Consider the following 9,526-nt stretch of genomic DNA (forward strand, 5'->3'; position numbering starts at 1 on the left):
AACTGGCTTGCTGTTATAGTTAGGCAATCTTTTTCTTTCCTCCCTCCCTCCTTTCCTCTCTCCCTCCTCCCTTCTTCCTTCAGTCCTCCTTTTTTCCTTTCTCCCTTCATTCTTTCCCTCCTCCCTTCATCCCATTTTTTCCTCCCTCCCTCCCTCCCTCCTCCCTCCTCTTTTCCTTCCTCCCTCCCTCCCTCCCTCCCTTCCCTCCCTCCCTTCCTTCCTTCCTCCCTTCCTTCCTTCCTGCCTGCCTGTCTGCCTGCCTAGAGGTAGTGTTGGGGGTGGTAGATACTGGCTGCTGGGTCTGAGTCCAGGGACACTGACAGAGGCAGTGATGTCTTCTAATCATTTCTGTGGCATAACCCTGAGTGAGTTCCTAGCTAGAAGACCCTCAAGCCTAATTCTCTGGTCTTCCTGCAGGTTCTCTGAACTACTAAAATAGCTTTAAATAAATTCAGCTTTTGCATAAATTATCCAGAGTCAGTTTATTTTGCTTGCCAAAATGAATGCTGATACTCTTTGTCCTCTGCTCAGACTTACTGGTCACAGACAAGAACCTTGAGATGGCCACAGGTCCCAAATTGTTATCCAAATTTCCAGAGAGACCCAGAGCCTGTCTTAGGGAGCCCCAGATGAGTCAGTCCCCAGATACATTCCATGACTCCTCATGGTAATAGTGTCACTTCCTTGAATGAGGAGCTTGAATGAGGAGGTAGGTGAACAACTCTTTCCAGCAGCAAATTAAGCCCATTTTTTTTTTTTTTGTTCTTTGCAAATGGAACATGCTCAACAAGTTCAAACTAACTTCAATGGAATTTCTAGCTGTCCGTGTCCAAAGTCCCATCAATAGTGTTCTCTTTTTCTTTAAGTATGAAAGTGTTTACTGGAAAGAAAAAAGAATTTCTCATATTCTGTGCTTTTCTCTTGCACGGAAAAATACAGCACCAACCTTAGATTTTATTAGAGTTAAATTATGACCCAAGCAGGAATAGGGGTCATTCTGAAAATCACAGACTTGGCAGAGACTTTCAGAAATCATTAATGCTGTTCCCCTATCTCTGGATTTAAAAAATTGGATTATGCAAGAAACCTGAGTGTTGGGATTGGGGGTGGGGAATGGAGTTCGAGAGAACCCTGGAAGTGGAGTAGGGAGTGGAGATAGCCAAGAAGCATCCTTTTCTTAGGTTGATTGGGTGTCCATCAGCTCTCCATCCCCAGTGAAGTTCCATCTCTCTCCTCCATACATTAAAATAATGCCTTAGTTTTTCTTTTATTGAAAAATTGGTAAATTTATTGTCAATACTAAAAAGCGAACAAAACGGAAAGGAAAAATAGTCACCTGTAATTTCACTACTAGAAGATAATTACTGTTAATAATTTGGTGTCTGTATTAATCTAAACTGTTGCTAGTGACAACTCAAACTACCTTGAGTTAAAGAAAACGGAAATGCATTAGCATATAAAACTGCTAAGTCCAGGGTTATATATAGTTTTAGGCTTATCTGCATTTAAGGGTTCAGTGTCATGGGGGGTTTGTGTGAAGAAGTGAGATGATGTGTTTTCCTTTTTAAAGATTATTGACTTATTTTTGTCTTTAACTGTCTTTCCTGCTCATCAGAGCAGAAGGAATTCTTTCTTAAGTGTAGTATAAACATCCACCCTAAAAGCCTCTTCCCAGCAAAGAGCTGAGAAAGCTGTAGATGCTCAGGGGGCTAAAACAAGCAGACTTTTGTGAGGTGCTAAGAGCTAAGTCACAATATAGATCCATAGCATGTACATTGAAAAAAAGAAGAGGAAAGGAAAAGGATGCCCACGTAAACCGTAAACAGTGGAAGTCTAGAACCGTTATGAAGCCTGTCTTGCTTCCAGCTGCATGCAGAAATGTAACATTGATATTTTTATCATTTATTCTCTGGATACCAGATTCCTTAACTCAGAAAGAAGGATACCAATTTCCTTAACTCTTTAACTCAGGGACTTTCTAGTTCATGGGAGTGCTTATCCTGACTCATAATTCTTCATAATTCTTCCTTTTGTTTCTTCCTTTTGTTTCCTATATCCATGCATACATAATTCTTCCTTTTGTTTCCTATATCCATGATATAATGACAAAGGGACAAGTAGAAAATTTACATGTATTAACAAGTTAATATATCTTGCATAGTTTAAAATAACATTACATTTTAAGTCAACTCTCTCTATTGCTTTTTCTAGAATAGCTGTAAATGAGAAAATGATCTCATTTGTTCCACCAGTTGGGCAAACTGACAAATAATTACCACCAAAGATATGCTAAGGAGAAAAGTACTTCCTTCACCTACTAGGCACAATTATGGGATATGTTGCCTGTAGCATCTGTTTTACTGAAATGCTTATTTACTCCTTCTGTGTAATTGTTTGAGCCTCTCAGTCATGTGCCAACATGTTCCTCTGATTCTTTGTGTTAGCGTTGGCAATTTTAGATTCGCTGCTTCGGAGGACGCTGCTGCTGTGTTTACCCTGCAGGCAGGGATGTTGTCCAGTACTGTGCTTTGGACACAGCTCTCAAAAAGGCCAGCAACTACTCAACTGTTGGTGCTTCTTTGCCATATTCAGCATATCAGTACAGGACCAAGGAGACAACTACTGCATCCCCTGAAGCACTTCGAAGCAAGAAGGAACCTCAAGGCCCATAATATGGGAGGAATGAGAGCCTAAGAGGGAATAGATGGACTTTTGGAAATTTTACTGTGACTAGCAGTTAGAGGTTGGAGCGCAGGCAGTGTAACTCTAGAGTGTAATAAGGATGGTGCGGCCGGGCACAGTGGCTCATGCCTGTAATGCCAGCACTTTGGGAGGCTGAGGTGGGTGGATCACCTGAGGTCAGGAGTTTGAGACTAGCCTGGCCAGTATGGCGAAACCTCGTCTCTACTAAAAATACAAAAATTAGCCAGGCGTGGTGGTGCGCACCTGTAATCCCAGCTACTCGGGAGGCTGAGGCAGGAGAATCGCTTGAACCCGGGGCAGAGGCTGCAGTGAGCTGAGATCGCACCACTGCTATCTCCTGTCTTCACTGTGACCAATATATTTCCAGGTCTAGAACTTCCTGGTAATTATTTTACAGAATTTTTTCTGCTCATCTTGCATTGCCAAGACTCAGTTATCTTCATTCTAAGAATATTTCTCAATTCTAGTAGACTTTTAAAACCATGATCTGCATTTGACCTAATATGAATTCTTCTTATTTTTATTTTCAGACGGGGTCTTACTCTGTTGCTCAGTCTGGAGTGCAGTGGCACAGTCTCGGCTCACTGTGACCTCTGCCTCCCAGGCTCAAGTCAAACGATCCTCCCACTGAAGTAGCTCCTCCTGAGTAGCTGGGACCACAGGTGTGCACTGCCACGCCCAGCTAATTTTTTATACTTTTGGTAGAGATGGGGTTTTGCCATGTTGCCCAGGCTGGTCTGGAACTCTTGACTTCAAGTGATCTCCCCGCCTTGGCCTCCCAAAGTGTCGGGATTACAGGCATGAGCCACCATGCCTGGCCATGGATTCTTATTTTGAAATTTCCTCTATTCAATGTAAGTTATCCCCAGTTTCCATAAGTTATTTTGAGGGGTACATAAGCAGATATATTGGAACCCCTTCTTCCCTATTTACATCATTGGAGGCATTTGGTTCTCTGGCAATGAGGCTTACTATTTTTTCTTCATCAATACACTCCCATTCTAAACAAGATATATTGTAACTTTTCTTTTTCCAAGTGGAGATTTATGAGCTGTTATGGATGACCATTTTATTTATTTGTTTTGTTTTGGTTGAGTATTTTCTTTATTCAGTGAATATTATTATGTATCTTGTTTCACACCATGCTAAACAAATTTTCCTCATTTCTTTTTTTTTTTTGGAGACGAAGTTTGGCTCTTGTTGCCCAGGCTAGAGTGCAGTGGCATGATCTCAGCTCACCGCAACCTCTGCCTCCTGGGTTCAAGCGATTCTCCAGCCTCAGCCTCCCGAGTAGCTGGGACTACAGGCACGTGCCACCACGCATGGCTAATTTTGTATTTTTAGTAGAGACAGGGTTTCTCCATGTTGGTCAGGCTGGTCTTGAACTCCTGACCTCAGGTGATTCGCCTGCCTCGACCTCCCAAAGTGTTGGGATTATAGCTGTGAGCCACCATGCCTGGCCTTTTTTTTTTTTTTTGAGATGGAGTCTCGCTCTCTTCCCCAGAGTGCAGTGGTGCGATCTCTGCTCACTGCAACCTCCACCTCCCTGGTTCAAGCCATTCCCCTGCCTCAGCCTCCTGAGTAGCTGGAATTACAGGTGAATACCACCATGCCCAACTAATTTTTTTTGTATTTTTAGCAGAGATAGGGTTTCACCATGTTGGCTAGACTGGTCTTGAGCTCCTGACCTCAGGCAGTCAGCCCGCCTTGGCCTCCCAAAGTGCTGGGATTACAGGCGTGAGCCACTGCGTCTGGCCAATTTTACTCATTTTTGATCACCTTTATTTTTTCCTTTAAAAATATTTTTTTTTTGTTAAAAAAAAAAGAAACTAGAATACCTCTAAGATGAAACAAAACACTTTCTGCCATGGTTCTGCTTCTAAATGCTAAAGTGATTAAACCAGGTAAAACAAGGATAAGTTCTGGCTGAGTCCTTTCCAAGCCATCATCTCTTTCTTCTTTTAAATTTTAATTTTAAGTTCTGGGGTACATATGCAGGATGTGCAGGTTTGTTATACAGGTAAACGTGTACCATGGTGGTTTGCTGCACCTATCAACCCATCACGAAGGTATTATGCCCAGCATGCATTAGCCATTTTTCCTAAATCTCTCTCTCCTCACCCAAACCCCCTACAGGCCCCAGTGTGTGTTGGTCCCCTCCCTGTGTCCATGTGTTTTCATTTTTCAGCTCTCACTTGTAAGTGAGAACACGTGGTGTTTGATTTTCTGTTCCTGTGTTAGTTTGCTGAGGATAATGGCTTCCAGCTCCATCCATGTCCCTGCAAAGGACATAATCTCATTCCTTTTTATGGCTGCGTAGAATTCCATGGTGTCTATATACCACATTTCCTTTATCCAGTCTATCATTGATGGGCATTTGGGTTGATTCCATGTCTTTGCTATTGTGAATAGTGCTGCAATGAACATATGCATGCATGTACCTTTGTAATAGAATGATTTATATTCCTTTGGATATATACCCAGTAATGGCACTGCTGGGTCAAATGGTATTTCTGGTTCTAGATCTTTGAGGAATTGCCACATCATCTTCCACAATGGTTGAACTAATTTACATTTTCACCAACAGTGTAAAAGGGTTCCTATTTCTCTGCAACCTTTGCCAGCATCTGTTGTTTCTTGACTTTTTAATAATCACCATTCTGACTAGTATGAGATGGTATCTCAATGTGGTTTTGATTTGCATTTCTCTAGTGATCAGTGATGTTGAGCTTTTTTTTTTCATGTTTGTTGGCTGCATGAATGGCTTCTTTTGAGAAGTGTCTATTTATGTCCTTTGCCCACTTATTTATATATTTATTTATTTACTATTTATTTATTTATTTATTTATTTGAGCTGGAGTCTCACTCTGTTGCCCAGGCTGGAGTGCAGTGGCATGATCTTGGCTCACTGCAAACTCTGCCTCCCAGGTTCCAGTGATTCTTCTGCCTCAGCCTCCCGAGTAGCTGGGATTACAGGAGCACACCACCATGCCCAGCTAATTTTGCATTTTTGGTAGAGACAGGGTTTCACTATGTTGACCAGGCTAGTCTTCAACTCCTGACTTCAAGTGATCCACCCACCTCGGCCTCCCAAAGTGCTGGTATTACAGGCGTGAGTCATTGCACTTGACCCTTTGCCCACTTTTTAATGGAGTTGTTTTTTTCTTATAAATTTGTTTAAGTTCTTTGTAGATTCTGGATATTAGACCTTTGTCAGATGGATAGATTGCAAAACTTTTCTCCCACTCTGTAGGTTGCCTGTTTGCTCTAATGATAGCTTCTTTTGCTGTGCAGAAGCTCTTTAGTTTAATTAGATCCCATTTGTCAATTTTTGCTTTTGTTGCAATTGCTTTTGGCGATTTCGTCATGAAATCTTTGTCCGTACCTATGTCCGGAATGGTATTGCCTAGATTTTCCTCTAGGGCTTTTTATAGTTTTGAGTTTTACATGTAAGTCTTTAATCCATCTTGAGTTAATTTTTGTATAAGGTGTAAGGAAGGGGTCCAGTTTCAATTTTCTGCATATGGCTAGCCAGTTCTCCCAGCACCATTTATTAAATAGGGAATCCTTTCCTCATTGCCTGTTTTTGTCAGGTTTGTCAAAGATCAGATGGTTGTATATGTGTGGTCTTAATTCTGAGTTCTCTATTCTGTTCCATTGATCTATTTGTCTGTTTTTGTACCAGTACCATGCTGTTTTGGTTACTGTAGCCTTGTAGTATAGTTTGAAATCTGGTAGCATGATGCCTCCAGCTTTGTTCTTTGTGCTTAGGATTGTCTTGGCTATACAAGCTCTTTTTTTAGTTCCATATGAATTTTAATATAGTTTCTTCCAATTCTGTCAATGGTAGTTTAATGGGAAAAGCATTGAATGTATAAATTACTTTGGGCAGTATGGCCATTTTCACGTTATTGATTCTTCCTATTCATGAGCATGGAATGTTGTTCCATTTGTTTGTGTCCTCTCTGATTTCCTTGAGCAGTGGTTTGTAGTTCTCTTTGAAGAGGTCCTTCACTTCCCTTGTTAGCTGTATTCCTAGGTATTTTATTCTCTTTGTAGCCATTGTGAATGGGAGTTAATTCATGATTTGGCTCTCTACTTGCCAGTTGTTGGTGAATAGGGATGCTTGTGACTTTTGCACGTTGATTTTGTATCCTGAGACTTTGCTGAAGTTGCTTATCAGCTTAAGAAGTTTTTGGGCTGAGTTGATAGAGTTTTCCAGATATAGGATCATGTCATCTGCAAGCAGAGACAATTTGACTTCCTCTCTTCCTGTTTGAATACCCTTTATTTCTTTCTCTTGCCTGATTGCCCTAGACAGAATTTCCAGTACTATATTGAATAGGAGTGGTGAGAAAAGGCATCCTTGTCTGGTGCCAGTTTTCAAGGGGAATGCTTCCAGCTTTTGCCCACTCGGTATGATATTGGCTGTGGCTCTGTCATAAATGGCTCTTATTATTTTGAGGTATGTTCCTTCAATACCTAGTTTATTGAGAGTTTTTAAGGTGAAGGGATGTTGAATTTTACCAAAGGTCTTTTCTGCATCTGTTGAGATGATCATGTGGTTTTTGTCTTTAGATCTGTTTATTTGATGAATTATTTTTATTGATTTGCATATGTTGAACCAGCTTTGCATCCTGGGGATGAAGCCAACTTGATTGTGGTGAATAAGCTTTTTGATGTGCTACTGTATTTGGTTTACCAGTATTTTATTGAGAATTTTTGCATCAATATTCATCAGGGATATTGGCCTGAAGTTTTCCTTTTTTTGTTATTGTATTTCTGTCAGGTTTTGGTTATTAAGATGATGCTGGTCTCATAGAATGTCTTAGGGAGGAGTCCCTCCTTTTCAATTGTTTGGAATAGTTTTGGAAGAAAGGGTATCAGGTCTTCTTTGTACTTCTGGTGGAATTCACCTGTAAATCTATCTGGTCCTGGGTTTTTGTTGTTGTTGTTGTTAGGCTATTTATTACTGCCTCAATTTCAGAATTTGTTTATTTGTCTCTTCAGGGATTCAACCTCTTCCTGGTTCAATATTGGGAGTGTGTATGTGTCCAGGAATTTACCCTTTTCTTCTAGATTTTCTAGTTGATTTGCAGAGGTGCTTATAGTATTCTGTGATGGTTGGTTGTATTTCTGTGGGGTCAGTGGTGATACCCCTTTATCATTTTTTAAGGTGTCTATTTGATTCTTCTCTCTTTTCTTCTTTATTACTCTAGCTAGTGGTCTATATATTTTATTATTATTTTTCAAAAAACCAGCTCCTGGGTTCATTGATTTTTTTGAAGGGTTTTTCAAGTCTCTATCTCCTTTACTTCTACTCTGAGCTTGGTTATTTCTTGTCTTCTGTTAGCTTTGGGGTTTGTTTGCTCTTGGTTCTCTAGTTCTTCTAGTTGTGATGTTAGGGTGTCTATTTGTGATCTTTCTAGGTTTTTTGATGTGGGTATTTAGTGCTATAAATTTCCCTCTTAACACTGCATCAGCTGTGTCCCTGAGATTCTGGTACGTTGTCTCTTTGTTCTTATTGGTTTCAAATAACTTTTTGATTTCTGCTTTAATTTCATTATTTACCCAGGAGTCATTCAGGAGCAAGTTGTTTAGTTTCCATGTAGTTGTATGGTTTTGAGTGAATTTCTTAATCTTGAGTTCTAATTTGATTGCACTGTGGTCTGAGAGACTGTTTGTTATTTCAGTTCTTTTACATGTGCTGAGGAGTGATTTACTTCCAGTTATGTGAGCAATTTTAGAGGAAGTGCCAAGTGGCGCTGAGAAGAGTGTATATTCTGTTATTTTGGGGTGGAGAGTTCTGTCGATATCTATTAGGTCCACTTGATCCAGAGCTGAGTTTGAGTCCTGAATATCTTTGTTAATTTTCTGTCTTGATGATGATCTATCTAATATTGACAGTGGTGGTGTTAAAGTCTCCCACTATTATTGTGTGGGAGTCTAAGTCTCTTTGTATGTCTCTAAAAACTTATTTATGAATCTGGGTGCTCCTGTATTGGATGCATATATATTTAGGATAGTTAGCTGTTCTTATTGAATTGACTCCTTTACCATTATATAATGGCCTTCTTTGTCTTTTTTGATCTTTGTTGGTTTAAAGTCTGTTTTGTCAGAAACTAGGATTGCAAGCCCTGCATTTTGGATTTTCCATTTGCTTGGTAAATTTTCCTCCATCATTTTATTTTGAGTCTATGTATGTCTTTGCATGTGAGAGGGGTCTCTTGAATACAGCACACCTATGGGTCTTGACTCTCTACAATGTGTCTTTTAATTGGGGCATTTAGCTTATTTAAATTTAAGGTTAATATTGTTATGTGTAAATTTGATCCTGTCATCATGATGCTAGCTGATTATTTTGCAGCCAAGCCATCTTCTCTTGAGGCAGCAAATGGGATGCTCACACACCCCCTGGTGTAGATAGGCACTATTTTGCAACTGTTGTTGTCTGCAGAATTTGGGAAATTCTCCCTGGTTAAAAGGCAGCTTGGTCCCAACTAGCATGTACCTTTTTAACATTCAGGGTTCTGTTTACTCTCCTCTCATTTTTTTTTTTTTTTTGAGATGGAGTCTCGCTCTGTCGCCCAGGCTGGAGTGTGGTGGTGCAATCTCGTCTCACTGCAAGCTCCACCTCCTGGGTTCATGCCCTCCTGTCTCAGCTTCCCGAGTAGCTGGGACTACAGGTGCCCGCCACCATGCCTGGCTAATTTTTTTGTATTTTTTAGTAGAGATGGAATTTCACCGTGTTAGCCAGGATGGTCTCAATCTCCTGACTTCGTGATCCACCCGCCTCAGCCTCCCAAAGTGCTGGGATTACAGG

Source organism: Pan paniscus, chromosome 10 (genome assembly GCF_029289425.2).
Source record: "Pan paniscus chromosome 10, NHGRI_mPanPan1-v2.0_pri, whole genome shotgun sequence".
Lineage (NCBI taxonomy): Eukaryota > Metazoa > Chordata > Mammalia > Primates > Hominidae > Pan > Pan paniscus.